Genomic DNA, 17,150 nt, shown 5'->3' with positions numbered 1-17,150 from the left:
CGTCACTTCCGGATGACTCTTGCCCGCCTTGTGATGCCGCGATCGACATCGAGTCTTCCTCTGGAGCGCCGAATGAAACACGCGGGGCATCGAAGGATGAACCCGGTAGAATCACCGCGGCACTCGCGGGTTGCAACACTGTAGAGGGGGGCGTGGTCCGAGGACGCATCGTCGGATTGTCCCACACCGTAACCCTCAGATCACCCTGTCCACCAGCCGAAGTACAGCCTCTCGTGGAGGATGTAGATCGGGGTGTGGATGAGGGGACTCTCTCCCGAATGAGATCATTGAGTCTAGACCTCAGTGTTGCGATGGCCATGTTCCCACAGAAGGAACATGAGTCATCCACAAGCGCTGCTTTAGCGTGCTCTAAGCCCAAACACGCAAAGCAGCGATTGTGCCCATCAAAGGAAGACAGGAAACGACCGCACCCAGAAGAACACGGGCGAGACATCTTTAAAAAGACGTGCCACGTGCAGCTCTTTTAGAGAAAAAACTCAGCGATGCTGAGGCGACCAGGGAGAAACACACAGACTGGCAGATCACTGCTCAGATCGCAGGCAATGTGAACTCGCTGGGTACCCCCGTCACACCAACACCGGAGAGTTCGCTCGTCACAGAAGATGAAGTCAGGATTGGCTTGTGGAGTGAAGAGAAGCTCTTGGCTCCGAAGCGAAAACATATCTGCATGTTGCCGAGCGTCCTCCTTTTATACCCACGAGGTGGGGCGGAGTTACGCTATGCAAATTCCGCAGACCCATGGCATTTCATCGCCATTGGCTCGTTTTATAATACACGAAGATGATTGGCTTTCTAGGCGAAACCCCCATTCGTCGTCATCCGACGTAACTCGGAGTGACTACGAAAGGGAACAAAACTGTTTTTGACATCATCAGGCAACACAGTCTGCTGAAATACCCTATCCAAGTACAGGATGAGGGATCCTCGCTCTGACTGCACTTTATTCTTTTCATATTTCTGAATGTATCTCTCCTTCCCTGTGGACAACTGAGGGCAAGAAAATGAGAAGAAAAAAAAACTCAATGCATCACATGATGACCAACATGTTTTATGGCCTATCTGCAGATGTGTGTTCGATTCCTCTTCTAATGTGAGGCATCACTGCATCAGTTTATCATTATAATACCTCTTTAAGATCATTTTCTTCAACATCAAATCCCGTCGGTATGCCAATGTACATAATAGTCATAGTGGCATCAGTTTTAACATTTTTGTAGCTGTAAAGATGGAGTTAAAGAGCAGATTTTATTAATAGGTTTCATAGGTCTTCAGTTTTCCTCCTTCAACTGATCCTGCATCTAAGGCTGCTTTCACACTAGAGCTTTTCGTGCGATGTAAGAATTAATATATTGTAGTATAATGCAGAGCTGCTCATCGCTGAAACTGTCTTATAATAAACACTCGTGTCAGAACGCAGTGAGACTGTAGTCTCCACTGAAATCATTATCTAACTGTACCTGGTACTCACGTTCATAAAGCAAACATACAGCGAATGTGGGACAGTAAACAAACCAAGTGTGAAAACAGCCGAAATGAGTGTCACGGTTCACAGGTTCACCTTCTCATTCTGTGTGTTACTGCTCTGATCTGATTGCCCTCGAGCGTCAGCTGTGCTGACGAGCAATCAGATCAGTCGCAGGTGTACCTCGTTTGTGAGTCCTATATGTAGTGCTGTGTTTGTCATGTTCAGTGTCAGATCGTTGTTTTCCTTGGTCCTGTTCGGTTCTCATGTTGGTGTCAGTCTCGTTCTCAGTTCCTGTTCACGGATTCGTGCAGCTCCCTGCCAGCGTCGTTTCACTCTGCTACAGTGGATTCTGGTCCGTGTCGTTTCACTCTGCTACAGTGGATTATCTGGTCCGAGTCGTTTCACTCTGCTACAGTGGATTCTGGTCCGTGTCGTTTCACTCGGCTACAGTGGATTATCTGGTTCGTGTTGGACTTTCGGAGTGACGGAACCACGCTTCACCCACTGCTGTCATCTGCGCTGCCAGAGCCCTGCTGTCTGACGAAGATCGTCACCAGCCTTCCTGTCTTCACTTTTCACTCAGCATTTACTATTAATAAATTCTTTTACTTGCTATTGGATCCTGTGATTCCTCCCCTGACATAACGATCTGACCAGTTATGGATCCAGCGAGGATGGCCGAGCTACGAGAGATACTCAATAAAAACAACGCACGTTTCGATCGACAGGATGAACAGATCACAGCTACCGGCCGTGCTGTCCAGACCCTGGTGGCGCAGATGACAGAACTCTCTTCCCAGTTTCAACAGCTGAGAGTCGAGTCTGCCCACGGGACCACTGCGCCTAATCCACCACCCGCTGTTCCACCCCCGGCCCAGTCTTCCAACAGTCCGGAGCCTCGCCTACCTCCTCCTACTACCTATTCGGGTGAGCCACAACTGTGTCGTGCATTCCTGACTAAATGTTCACTGTATTTTGCTCTCCAGCCGTCATCGTTCCCCACCGAAGAATCTAAAGTAGCCCTTGTAGTCACACTACTCTCTGGTCGAGCGGCACTGTGGGGAACCGCTGTATGGGAGCAGGGGCATCAGTGCTTGACGTCCTTCCAGTCCTTCGGCGCAGAACTGAAGAAGGTGTTTGATCGCGCGGCTTCAGGGAGGGAGGCGGCCAGGTTCTTGGCAGACCTTCGGCAGGATCACAGGTCAGTGGCGGACTATGCCATCGAGTTCCGGACACTGGCCGCGGAGTGCAAGTGGAACAGCGAGGCGCAGTGGGACATCCTTCTGCATGGGTTGGCCGACCGCATCCAGGCGGAGATCTACACTCTGGACCTTCCGGCATCTCTGGATGGCCTGATTGATTTAGCCATTCGAGTGGACTCAAGACTGCAACGTCGAGATCTGATAATGCAGAGGAGGTCGATTCCTGGCGTACAGAACCATCCGGTTACTCCTTCCTGTGATGCGGTCAGTCCTACATCCGACCCAGAACCCATGCAGGTGGGCAGAGCTCGGCTCTCCCGGGAGGAGAAGGAGCGGAGGAGAGCCCAGGGGCTGTGTTTGTACTGCGGGACCGGGGGACATTTTGCCATCAAGTGCCCGGTAAAAGCCAAGGCCCGTCAGTAGCGAGGAGGTGGCATTTCGTTTGAAGAAACCTCCCGTGAATCAACGCTCCTCCCGGTCAGACTGCAGTGGGCCACCTCTCACCACGTCTGTGATGCGCTTATGGACTCTGAAGCGGAGGGGAGCTTTATGGACCGTGGTCTGGCACAACGCCTGGGTATTCCCATCATTCCCATCACTCATCCCATATCTGTCAACGCACTAAGTGGTCAACTCCTGTCACGCACTCCACCGGACCGGTGAGTTTGACTACTTCTGGCAACCATGTCGAGGAGATCCATTTTCTCCTCATTGACTCTGTTTTTGCGCCTGTGGTATTAGGGCACCCCTGGCTCACCCTCCATAACTCTCACATTAATTGGCGGCAGAACTCTATCATGTCTTGGAGTGAGAATTGTCATGCGTCTTGTTTGGTGTCTGCGTGTTCTTCTGTGTCTTGTTCTGTGTTGCAGGAGGAGCAGGTGGACCTGTCTAACGTGCCCGAGGAATATCTCGACCTGAAGGAGGTGTTCAGTAAGTCTCAGGCTGCTTCTCTTCCTCCTCATCGTCCCTATGACTGTGCGATAGAATTAGTGCCAGGTACGTCTCCGCCTAAGGGAAGATTATACTCTCTTTCTGTTCCCGAGAGGGAGGCCATGGAGAAATATATTTCTGATTCTCTAGCAGCCAAGTTCATCCGTCCTTCCTCTTCTCCCGCAGGGGCGGGATTCTTCTTTGTGGGTAAGGAGGACGGTTCCTTACGTCCTTGTATTGACTATCGAGGGTTGAATGACATCACGGTAAAGAATACTTATCCTTTGCCGTTGATGTCTTCAGCCTTCGAAAGACTGCAGGGCGCCTCCTTATTCACAAAGTTGGATCTTCGTAATGCCTATCATTTGGTCCGCATCAGGAAGGGGGATGAGTGGAAAACCGCTTTTAACACCCCCAGGGGGCACTTTGAATACTTGGTTATGCCGTTCGGGCTTTCCAACTCCCCCGCGGTTTTCCAGGCACTCGTCAACGACGTGTTGAGAGACATGGTCGATCAGTTCATATATGTCTACCTGGATGACATATTGATTTTTTCTTCGTCTCTCCAGGAACACGTCCAACACGTCAGACGAGTGCTTCAGAGGCTGTTAGAGAATGGGCTTTATGTCAAGGCAGAGAAATGCGTTTTTAATGCACAGTCTGTTCCCTTTCTAGGATACATCGTGTCGTCTGAGGGGATGCGTATGGATCCCGACAAGATTCAGGCAGTGGTGATTTGGCCAACCCCAGACTCCCGCAAGGCCCTGCAGAGGTTTCTGGGCTTTGCCAATTTTTACCGACGTTTTATTCGCAACTATAGCCAACTAGCCGCGCCTCTGACCGCCTTGACCTCCACCACGACGATGTCAGGTGGTCTAGTGCAGCTGAGTCTGCATTTTCCAAACTTAAGGACTGCTTTGTTTCAGCCCCCATTCTGGTGGCCCCTGATTCTTCCTGTCAGTTTGTGGTGGAGTTCGACGCGTCAGAGGTGGGGGTAGGCGCGGTTCTCTCCCAACGCTCCCCTGCAAACAACAAGGTTCATCCGTGCGCGTATTTTTCTCATCGTCTATCTCCTGCCGAACGTAACTACGACATTGGTAATAGAGAATTGTTGGCAGTCAAGTTAGCTTTGGAGGAGTGGCGTCATTGGTTGGAGGGTTCGGGAGTACCCTTTATCATTTGGACCGATCATAAGAACCTTGAGTACATCAGGTCCGCCAAACGTCTTAACTCTAGGCAGGCTCGGTGGGCACTTTTTTTTGGTCGATTCGATTTTTCCATCTCCTACCGCCCAGGTTCCAAGAACATCAAACCTGACGCATTGTCTCGCATTTTTGACCAATCTGAACGCCCGGTTTCACCCGAGTCCATCGTTCCACAGAGTCGTGTGGTGGCAATGCTGACCTGGGAGATCGAGTCGAAGGTCCGCACTGCCTTACATGGGGTAGTGCCTCCGCCCGGATGCCCACCAGGTCGATTGTTTGTGCCAGAGAGATTGCGGTCCAACGTTATCCAGTGGGGTCATTGTTCCAAGCTAGCTTGTCATCCGGGAGTCAATCGTACCATCTTTCTCATTAAACAACGGTTCTGGTGGCAGACCATGGCCCGCGACACCCGTCGTTTTGTTATGACCTGCTCTGTCTGTGCTAGCTGTAAGACCTCCACTCGCCCTCCAGCTGGGCTCCTTCAACCGTTGTCTGTGCCTTCGAGACCCTGGTCACACATTGCGCTAGATTTCGTCACAGGCCTCCCTGCCTCACAGGGTAACACGGTGGTTTTAACCGTGGTGGACAGGTTCTCGAAGGCAACTCATTTCATCCCTCTGCCTAAATTACCATCAGCCAGAGAGACAGCGGTGGCTGTCATAGACCACGTTTTTCGGATTCATGGCCTCCCGACGGACGTGGTCTCTGACAGAGGTCCCCAGTTTATATCCAAATTTTGGAGAGAGTTTTGCCGGTTGCTGGGGGTGAATGTTAGTCTTTCCTCTGTGTTCCATCCCCAGAGCAACGGGCAGACAGGGAGGGCCAACCAAGATTTAGAACGGGGGCTGCGTTGTTTAGCTTCACAGAACCCGTCCTCTTGGAGTCAGCACATCTCATGGGTTGAGTACGCGCATAACTCATTACCAGTGTCGTCCACGGGCCTGTCTCCGTTTGAGAGTAGTTTAGGGTACCAGCCACCAATCTTTCCTAGTCTGGAATCCGAAGTCGCGGTTCCCTCCGCTCATGAATTCGTCCAGAGGTGTAGACACACCTGGAGAACGGCCAGGGAGACCCTTCTCCAGGTAGGTTTGCGCACCAAGGCCCAGGCCGATCGCCACAGGTCGAAGCCTCCCATCTACGTCGCTGGTCAAAAAGTGTGGCTTTGATCTATCGATATTCCTCTCCGCTCCGCTTGTAGAAAACTTGCTCCTAAATTTATTGGCCCGTTTACCATCACCAAGATCCTTAGTCCGGTGACGGTCCGCCTCAAATTTCCTCCGGCGTACCGGAGAATTCATCCCGTTTTCCATGTTTCTAAAATCAAGCCCTTTTTTCGTTCTCCTACTAATCCGCCAGTCCCGGTTCCCCCACCGCCGCGAATCGTAGATGGGGAACCAGTTAATTCGGTTAACCGTATTCTGGACGCTACGCGGAGGGGACATGGATTCCAGTACTTGGTGGACTGGGAGGGTTACGGTCCGGAGGAGAGGAGTTGGGTTCCTGCCCGAGACATATTGGATCATTCCCTTATCGATGCTTACAATCGCCAGGTAGGTCCCTCTGGGAGCGTCAGGTGACGCTCCTAGGGGGTGGGGTAATGTCACGTTCACAGGTTCACCTTCTCATTCTGTGTGTTACTGCTCTGATCTGATTGCCCTCGAGCGTCAGCTGTGCTGACGAGCAATCAGATCAGTCGCAGGTGTACCTTGTTTGTGAGTCCTATATGTAGTGCTGTGTTTGTCATGTTCAGTGTCAGATTGTTGTTTTCCTTGGTCCTGTTCGGTTCTCATGTTGGTGTCAGTCTCGTTCTCAGTTCCTGTTCACGGATTCCTGCAGGTCCGAGTCGTTTCACTCTGCTACAGTGGATTCTGGTCCGTGTCGTTTCACTCTGCTACAGTGGATTATCTGGTTCGTGTTGGACTTTCGGAGTGACGGAACCACGCTTCACCCACTGCTGTCATCTGCGGTGCCAGAGCCCTGCTGTCTGACAAAGATCGTCACCAGCCTTCCTGTCTTCACTGTTCACTCAGCATTTACTATTAATAAATTCTTTTACTTGCTATTGGATCATGTGATTCCTCCCCTGACAATGAGCACATGCTGATTGATTAAAAAAATAAAATGGTTTCTTGACATAAAAATAAATGAGTTATTTGTTCACATACAAGAAATCCATAATGAAGTTTTAACTTTCAAGTGACTCCTTGTTTTGCTAAAGGGAAACACAAGTTTTTGGTGGTTTTAGTTCAAGTCAAGTCTTCCGTTTCTAAAGGGAATATAAAAATAAAATTCATTGAAATGAAGATGTAATACATAAAGGTATTTGGGGAGTTTTCAGCTCAAACTAGGGTTTTCACACTTGAACTAGTTAACCCTGGGTCAGTCTAGCCTTTTGGTAAACACAATCCTCTGTTATCATGTTTAACATTTCATGACCCGAGTAACACGCAGTGCTAACCCACTTCTATGTCAAGTTGTAGTTAAAAGTGTCAAATGTTCCTAAAAAGGGTTAGAGTGACTATAACCCAGGGTTAAGCACAGTGTGAAAAGCCTTAATGTATAGAAAGTGCTAAAGAAAGGCCTCTTTGTCAATCTTACTTTCAGAGACTTTTTCCATTTTAACATTTAGATTAAAGAGTGTACAGTCAGACTTCTTCTCAACAGGTCTGGCGTAGTACAGCGTCAGAAACTGAAAAGAGCATCACGTCTCAGATTAGATGTTCAAACGCTTTGGTGTACGGACAAATAATTGCCATTCTCAGTATTTCCCTCAGTTGTTTGCCATAGCTGTTGAACCCCTGGCGGTGGCTTTTAGATTGTGCAGTATGACTGGCATTATTAGGGGAGGAGTTGAACACAGGCCTTATATGCAGATGACCTGTTGCTATTTGTTTCTGACCCAGACAGCTCAATGCCCTCTGTGTTAAACATATTTACACAATTTGGCCTCATATCATGTTATAAACTGAATCTGCACAAGAGTGAGCTGATGCCTCTTCATTCTGGTGCATTAGTGTATCCACTGTAAACATTGCCCTTTAAAGCATCATCACAACTTTAAGTATCTAGGCATCTGTGTGACAAAAAACAACAACTTTGCCCTGCTGATTAATAAGTTGGCTCAAGATTTTGAGCATTGGTCTATCCTTCCCTTGTCTTTAGCCAGAAGAATAAATTAATTTAAATACAACGTACTTCCTAAAATATTGTATCTTTTTCAGTGTCTCCAAATTTTCATCCCCAAATCTTTTTTTCACACTCTTGATAGTTCGATCTCTCAGTTTTATTTGGAATAGTAAAGTTCCAAAGATTCGTAAAAGTATCCTGCAAAAACCTAAACAACTGGGTGGCCTTGGACTCCCAAACTTTTTATTTTATATTGTTGGCCTCATGCAAACTCTCCTCTTTGTCTGCACTTCTTTGTGCCCGACCAAATTATCTGTAGCAAAATATTCCAAAATGTGTTAGTGACTAATAGCCTTAAGATCCGGACCCAGCTTTTGCGCCATTTTGGAATTCAGACCGTTTCCTTGTCTTCTCCCATCTACTCCAACCCTTTATTTCCCCCCTCTATCATGGATGGAGCATTTGCCTCTTGGAAAGAATGCGGTCTTATCTCCTTTGCTGACTTGTACATTGATGATGCTTTTGCATAATTTTCACAGTTAACTCATAATTTTAAATGTTCCTAAAATTATTTTTTTAATATATATATATATATTTAAAGATTTGAAATTTCATTTGCAAACAATTTCCTGATTTCCCAGACAAACCTCGACCATCTGAAGTAGACATGATTCTAAGTATTAATCCATGTCAAAGGGGGTCTATTTCAAAGTTATAGAACGCAATCTTCTCTTTTCAGTCTATATTTGTCGATTCACATAAATGGATGAAGAGACTTGGGCAGAGGTTCTTAATCGGATTCATTCCTCTTATATTTGTACTCGTCACGGAGTGATACAGTGTAAAGTTGTCCAGCACATTGGTCTAAGAGTAGACTGGCCCGTATTAATACTGCCATCGCCCCCGAATGGGATAGATGCTATTCCAGTCCTGGGACTCTAATACATATGTTTTGGTCTTGTCCTGCGCTATATATTTAACATATGAGCAGAAATTGGCGAACAAAAGCTTATTTAATGTGGCAGTAGTCTTTTTTTTTTTACAGTAAAAACTTTATAATCCATCCAAAACTAATCAACAAAATCTTGTCTAAACATTCATATTTAGTCTGTAACATATAGTGTTTATGATAAATTACTAACATATAAATGTTAATTCGCAGTTTGTTACTTATACAAAGACATTTTATTTCAACATATTTCAGTCTATTTTTACTCATCTCAGTAGGCTATAGCAATATAGTTTGGATGTGTTCATGTAAAAATAACATGTTTACTAATGTAGATGCGAGAGTGAATGAACGGTACAGTTGTAGTAAACAACAGCGGGCGAGCGTCTGTGCCGTTCATTCATTCATTCACACACATACATGCAATTCATATTTAAACAGTCTTTTTTGCGGTTTACAGACACTATTCCATATCGCAATTAGAACAAAGCACCTAAGAATAAACTTACTATTCACATCAGCTGGATCCGTTGCTCCTCGAAATGATACCAGCACTTCTGGGGTAAATGTTCCAGGATTATTACGATAGTATTATTCCTCACAGCGTAACAATATGACGTAAAGTAAATGATTCTTATTAAAGTTGATGTGTTTTATAATCCAACTGATGTGGGCGTTAGCATGCTTGCATGGCTTGCCTCAGATCATTTGCGTTTGCTCTCCGTGGGCATGTCACATTAGCACTTAATGAGCTACAATGAGCTGAAAAGAAAAATACTGACATCTCTCTCTTTTCATACAGATTACATAAACTGAGAATATTTGTTTTTTATATAAATTATTTCATTTAAAAGAAGAGAATTTAAGCATCATAAAGAAAATCTCTCGTGCCTGTATGACAAGCATTCGCTGAGTTAAAGTTCATTTTTGGACGCGTTTCAGAATGGACTTCACTGACAGAGAGAAGGCAAAACTCGGATCATGTTTATTTTTCTTTATTTGACAAAAAGCACAACACTGTTTTTATTGTGAGTATACACAAAAAATAGACACTTAACTGGATCGAATGATGTACAACACTTATATGTAAGATCAAAATCAACAGAGTAGTTTGAGTCTCTTTTGCACTGATAAGAAAAAAAGCGAGCTGGTATCGCCGGCGATACCGCCGACCCTAGAGGATTAACTAATTTGGTAGCAATCACATCATTATCTTACATAGCGCAGCTGATTGGTTGCTTTTGCATATAAGCCAAGCTGCGGCTCAACATTAAAAGAAAATACCAGTTGTGTTGCTTTTACCAATCTAGAGCCCGCTTTCAGAAACCCTCCACCTTCCCCAGCTCCACTTGTATAGATCTACTATGAGGGTTAATTCATGTATGTTATACTGTATGTGCAGCAGCATTATGTCTTACATGCTCACAGGAATTTCTGTAAATTTATTGGCAGTAGCAGATCTATTCTGCCAAGACCAAATACATTAACATATCCATTACCATGACAATCTCTATTACCATACCAATCTCTCAGAGAGTTGTCATTACATAATTATAATTATTACACATATTTTAATTCGTTTTTGAAGTTATCAATTCTGGGAAATTAATTATCTTCCTTGCCAAGTAAGATCATCTTTTCTAATTGATCATCTGGCTGTTATACCTCATGTACAGCAGCCAGACAAAATATAAAGTAAATAATGTGGGGGTCAAGAGCCCAACTAAAACACACACCGATCTCCATAATGGCAACTTTAAATTCCGGTTTTCTCCTTCAGTGATTCTGCTTGTTAACATCAGGTGTCTTCAATAATGCTCAATCATCACTCAATTATTCACTTAATTATCTCATTAACTTTAACACTGCTTTAGTGTTCATTTAACACTCTGCTCAGAGTTTATATAATTCATACTTTTCAGTGTTAATTTAACACTGGGGATTTTGCTGTCTAGGGGTTGGAAGGAGAGGTAACTAAGGGGAAAAAAAGAAAGGCGAGAACACACTGCAATCCTCTGTCCCACAGTGAAGATGACACCAGACGATATATATATCAAAGAAAGGATTTTATTTACAAAAAAATAAAATAAAAGACAGAACATACGTTACTAGGGAGAAATGGCACAGGGGAGAGCAAGGCCTAAAACAACAAACAGCCCACCAACTAATTTTGGGAGGAGTCCTAACTAACCTAAGAAAGGTTAACTAAAAATAAATAAACAACACAAACTTCCCTCAACTCCCTTGCTATGCAAAAACAGGGACAAAAACAGTATTGAAAGAAAAAGACACTCACCCCCTACAGCATCCCTCACAACAGTAACTAAGGTTAACAATAACTTCTGCTTAATATTTAGTTGAAATGAGAACAAGATCTCTTAACACATGTCACTGTTAAATTTAGTTAGGCACTGCTAACTCCCAACTACAGTCTCTGAATATCAGAAGGAGACAAATTTAACAACAACGTTCACACAGCGAAATCCCCAGTGTACATATGTACACTCTTGGTGCACATATAGGTCCAACTACAGGGTAGGGCTGGGCGATATATCGCACGATATTGTATGCGCATCTCGTCAGTAAAGCCGGTTCCTTGATTAGTAGTAAATCGCCTTCACCTGCTTTCAGATGGAGCGGCATTTACTACAAAGAGCCGTAGTTCACTGACAAACTGAGCCATATCGCATTAATATCGCGGACGTATCGCCAGCGATAATTAATGTGATATGGCTCAGCTTGTCAGTTAACTACGGCTCTTTGTACACAGCAAAAACTCAGTTAAATTAACACTCCTGGGAGTGTAAATGAGTCCACTCAAGAGTGTTGAAGTTAATGAGATAATTAAGTGATTAATTGAGTGATGATTGAGCATTATTGAAGACACCTAAAGCAGAATCACTGAAGGAGAAAAACTCAAATTGTAAGCCACCGTTATGGCGATCATTGGTTGCTTTAGTTGGGCTCTTGACCTTTATATTATTAACTTAAGATTTTGTTTGGCTGATGTATCTGAGTTATAACTGCCAGATGAACAAAGAAAAAAGTGGTCTGATGGTGTTGGTTATATTATGACAAACATCATTTGAATTTTATGATTTTGATTTATGTTGTTGGTTACAGCATAACTGTGATTCTGAATAAATATCCAGAATTTTAGCTATAATAAAAAAGATTTCTTAAAGTTGTTTCTAGAAAGAAAAAAATCTTTCTTATAGGCACTCACAGACTTCAAGATTCAGTCTATGCATCTCAACAATGGTGACGAGCAGACTATTCAATTAGGAAAAGTAAATTACATAGAAAATTCAGATCATAATTTATTCATATCGCAATGAATGATGGGAGCCATTAATGAGTTATGATTGGTGGCAGCCACTGCAACATGCATTATTATTGTCACCATTGTTGAGATTCACAGGCTGATTATTGATGTCTGTGTTTCTAAATAAATATATTTGAAAGTGTTTTGATCAGAACAATGTTTATTAAATATTTTTGATTATAAGAAACGTACCTATATTCATATATGCTGTTGAATCAGAAAGTTTTTGCCAACAAGTTATACCAAACTACTGCAAGAAGACTCATTTTCAGATCACAGCATGATTATGCCAGAACACAACCAACACTATCAGATCACACATTTTTTTGTTCATTTGACTGTTATAAATAAAAACACCAGACAAACAAATTTAAAGTGAATGTATAAAGGTTAAGAGCCCAACTAAAGCAAACACGTATCGCCATAACGGTGGCTTACAATTTGAGATTTTCTCCTTCAGTGATTCTGCTTGTTAAGTGTACAACTCTTAGCGGTGGATCATTCGGCTGGTGAGTTGATGAAGAACGCAGCCAGCTGCGAAAACTTCACATCAGGTGTCTTCAATAATGCTCAAACATCACTAAATTAATCACTTAATTATCTCATTAACTTTAACACTCTTGAGTGTTAATTTAACACTGGAGTTTGTGCTGTAGAGTAAATGCCGCTCCATCTGAAAGCAGGTGAAGGCGATTTACTACTAATCAAGGAACCGGCTTTACTGACGAGATGCGCATAACAATATCGTGCGATATGTCGCCCAGCCCTACTACAGGGTGTTAAAAATGAACACTGAAGCAGTGTTGAAGTTAATGAGACAATTAAGTGATTAATTAAGTGATGATTGGCCATTAGTGGTGACACCTAATGTTAAGAAGAAGAATCATTGAAGGAAAGAGAAACAACAAGAACAGAAAAAAGAGAAACACAAGAAATACTGACTTCGAGCCATTACACATTATTGTACTTATTATTACCAGTGTATTTCTGTCATACATCTACACACATTCTTATTTATATTGAAAAGAAGTTTAGATGGTAATGCTTTATGGAATGTTTCGTTTCATGTCACCATTATGGCGATCAGTGTTTGCTTTAGTTGGGCTCTGGACTCTTTGCTTTTTGACATTAGTTTTTCTCTGTCTGCTTCAACTCTGTGTTTATAAAGCACATATGTTACTGCAAGAGAAACCATGACATGGGCTGTGTTTCCTGAAAGCATCGTAAGCCTAATTTGCTTGTACAGACCTTTTGTTGCTATGGTTCTATGATCAAATTAGGTTTAAAATGCTTTTAGGAAGCACAGCCCAGGTCATGATGGTTATGTTTAAATTATGAAATTACAATCCTGTAGTATCTTGATTCACTCAACCAGCATTATAAACTGATTATACAAATGTTCTATTCATCACAGTAGTTAATTCAAGCAATGCTTAAATAGTCTGAAGGTTTTAAAATCACACACAGATATCAAGAATCTACATGTGAATCTCAACAATGGTGACAATCACACGAAAGATTCATATTGCAGTGCATGATGGGAGCCACCAATCAAAATGCATCCATGGCTCCCATCATGCATTGCAGTATGAATAAATTATACAGCTGAATTTGTCCTGTAATTTTCATTGTTTTTCCTGTTTGCATGTTTTTTCATTTGCTATTGTTTTGTTATGACATTAATAGCTTGTTTTGTGATGTTCAGAGTTGATCTGTGTGTCACTAGTTTGTTTATTGTCACCATTGTTGTGATTCATATGCTGATTCTTGATGTTTGTGTGTCTAAACACAAGAGATCCAGTGCACAAAGATTTTTCAAAATTGTTCATATTGCTGTTGGATCTCAAACTGTAGAATCTCAGGGCTACAATCACCAATACTAAAACGCAACATCAATCATACAGTCAAAGATTTAGACTCTGAATGACATCAGTGAATCAGGTCACTACATGATGATAATGTCATCATCAGAACATATTGTTAGCAGGTTTTCACGTGCAATAACAAAAGTGCTTTATAAATCACAATGTTGGAGCAGCCAGAGAAAAACTAACAATTGAAAATGAAAAGGTTCAAGAGCCCAACTAAAACAAACACTGACCACCATAATGGTGGCTTGAAATGAAAAAATCCATAAAACATTGCCGTCTAAACTTCTGTTGATTCTCAATAACTTTTGTAGATGTATGACAGAAATAAAGTCACACTGGTAATAATATGTGCAATAATGTGTAATAGCTTGAAGTCAGTAGTTCTTGTGTTTCTTTTTTTTCCATTCTTGTTGTTTCTCTTTCCTTCAATGATTCTGCTTATTAACATCAGGTGTCACCACTAATGGCCAATCATCACTTAATTAATCACTTAATTATCTCATTAACTTCAACACTGCTTCAGTGTTCATTTTTAACATCCTGTAGTTGGACCTATATGTACACCAGGAGTGTTCATTTAACACTGGGGATTTTGCTGTGCAATCTGGAGCAGGGGAGAAGTGCGTCTCTCTCTGCAAACACTGGACTGCACCCTTATACTCTCCATCTCATGATGATTAGGCCTGAGAGCAAGTAGAGAGAATGAAGGAGAGACAACAAGCAAATAAAAACACAGGGCATTCAACGGTTCAGGAGAAAATACTCAAATTATAAATAAATAAATTAATGAATGAATACGTTCTTGGACCTAACATGTACAAAAAAGGTTTTTAACCTAATGTACTGTACACTTGAGACCAACAGAAACATCAAGAATCAGCGTATTGATCTCAATAACGGTGACAATCAACAAAATAATCAGAGAAAACTCTGAACATCACAAAACAAGCTACTAAAAAGGTGCAACAAAAACAAAAATAAAAGCAGATAACAATAATAATAAATAAATAAAAATACTAAGGCAATTCAGAATAATTGATTCTTGTGCGATGCATGCTGGGATATATTGACGAGTTTTGATTGATGGCTCCTATCATGCACTGAATTTATATCATCAACGTTGTTGAGATTCATGTGCTGATTTTTGATGTCTGTGTGTGTCTGAAAGATACAGTAATTTAAACCTTTTTTGCACACATTATTAAAATTCTTCAGATTAACACAACACTGATTGATCACATATAATCAAAGAAGAGACTTTGTATGAGCTCAGTGAAACAGGTCACTATACATGACGATTATCTTATCATCGAGAGATAACCAGCATTACCTGATTCTGATTTTCTTGCCTTATCTTGTTTAATAATCATAGAGTTATAGCTAATAGAAACAAATTAATGTCAGAAAGTCAAGAGCTCAACTAAGGAAAACACTGATCACCATCATGGTAACTTCAAATGAAACAATAAATCATCAACATCTAAACCTCTGTTAAAGGTGCTCTAAGCGATGTTGGGTAATGTCAAATGAATATAATGTATTTAATAAATATAACTACGCATACAGGTGAACTAAAGATTACATGGAATAAAATGTATATACATAAGCTACAATAACACAATGAACAATGAAAGATAACGAAAGTGAAAGAAAAAGGGAGAGAATGAGAGAGAAATCCCGAAGAGGAGTGGCAAATTACAGACCGTAAACCTTTGAGAGACAACACAGAAAAACACAATTTTAATGCTCTGAAAGCTCGATAAACTAATACTTGCACAGTTGCTCTTTGTGTGGCTGCATTGAAGGCATGTGGATGCGTGTTCTGTGGGAGCGTCACGTGGTCTGCAGATGGGTCCGGAGCACGCACTTCAACAAAGGTTTAAATGTACATTGGAAGATGAAGTTTGCCAGCTACTTCAGGCTGAATTAATTTCACTCGCAAGTAGAAATGATCGGAGTAGAATACGAAAAAGGAAAAACAAAAACTTAACAAACAAAACAAAAGACAAACACTGAAGAGAAAACGAAAGCTGGAACTAGCAAAAAGCTAAAAAGGCAAACTAAAACACAGATGAATCCCGGTCACCTTGTTTTACGAAAGCGCAGCTCACGCCTCTCCTGGGTGAACTGACGAATCAGCTTGGGGTTCTGTGAGCGGGAAAAGATCTTCCTTTGTCCCGTCTGAAGACTCATCTACATAATTTATGACATTGTAAAAATGTGTGGTTTCTAACCAGAAAGCTGTTGTGCAAAGAATAATATATTTTACTGTAATTTTCTGTATCTGGCTAACTCAGTGAGACCAAGGGGATTACAACGGTACCAAATACAACATGAAAAAGAATAAGAATTACAAAGATACAGCTTAATGCATAACTACACACACTTATAGTTAATTTAATACTACGATAAAATCACAGATATCCCACTATGAAAGCTTTCCCCAAAACTCAGAATGGTTACGTCATGTGAGACTGTCCAAATACACAGCAAAATCCCTAGTCTTAAATTAACACTGAAAACTGTGAATTATATAAACTCTGAGCAGAGTGTTAAATGAACACTGAAGCATTGTTAAAGTTAATGAGATAATTAAGTAAATAATTGAGTGATGATTGAGCATTTTTGAAGACACCTTATGTTAACATGCAGAATCACTGAAGGAGAAAAACGAATTTTTTTAAGTCACTATTATGGTGATCAGTGTTTGCTTTAGTTGGGCTCTTGACCCTTAATTCACTAACTTTAGATTTTGTTTGGCTGCAGTACATGAGTTATAACAGCCAGATGAACAAATAGAAAAGGTGATCTGATGGTGATGGTTGTGTTTTAACATAATCATTTTTTCACAATCATTTGACCTGAATCACTGAACTCATATAGAGCCTAATTTCTGAGTTAGGTTTACTTTAGTAATTATAGCAACAGTGACCTTGTACAGGATAATATTTTTAACATTTAACATGTAATCCATATAATTTCTTAAAAGTTTCTCTTATACAATTTTTTACAATGTTTTTAAGACACACAGACATCAATAATTAGCCTGTGAA

The 17,150-nt window shown here is 41.9% G+C and overlaps 1 pseudogene across 1 annotated transcript in view; it reads right to left on the bottom strand.

Annotated features, from left to right (window-relative positions):
- LOC143710403 (complement C3-like) overlaps positions 1-17,150 on the bottom strand; it is a 217,752-nt pseudogene that overhangs the window by 84,407 nt on the left and 116,195 nt on the right. The window contains exons 34-35 of the transcript XR_013194544.1: positions 1,148-1,238; positions 919-1,008 (exon numbers count right to left, since the gene is read on the bottom strand). The product of XR_013194544.1 is annotated as a complement C3-like (transcript). The remainder of the gene's footprint in view (positions 1-918; positions 1,009-1,147; positions 1,239-17,150) is intronic.

Source organism: Siphateles boraxobius, unplaced genomic scaffold, assembly GCF_051911475.1.
Source record: "Siphateles boraxobius isolate OS27281-9 unplaced genomic scaffold, OSU_SipBor_1 47, whole genome shotgun sequence".
NCBI lineage: Eukaryota > Metazoa > Chordata > Actinopteri > Cypriniformes > Leuciscidae > Siphateles > Siphateles boraxobius.
The sequence above is the reverse complement of the archived record's forward strand: the minus strand, read 5'-3'. Positions and strand labels throughout refer to the sequence as shown.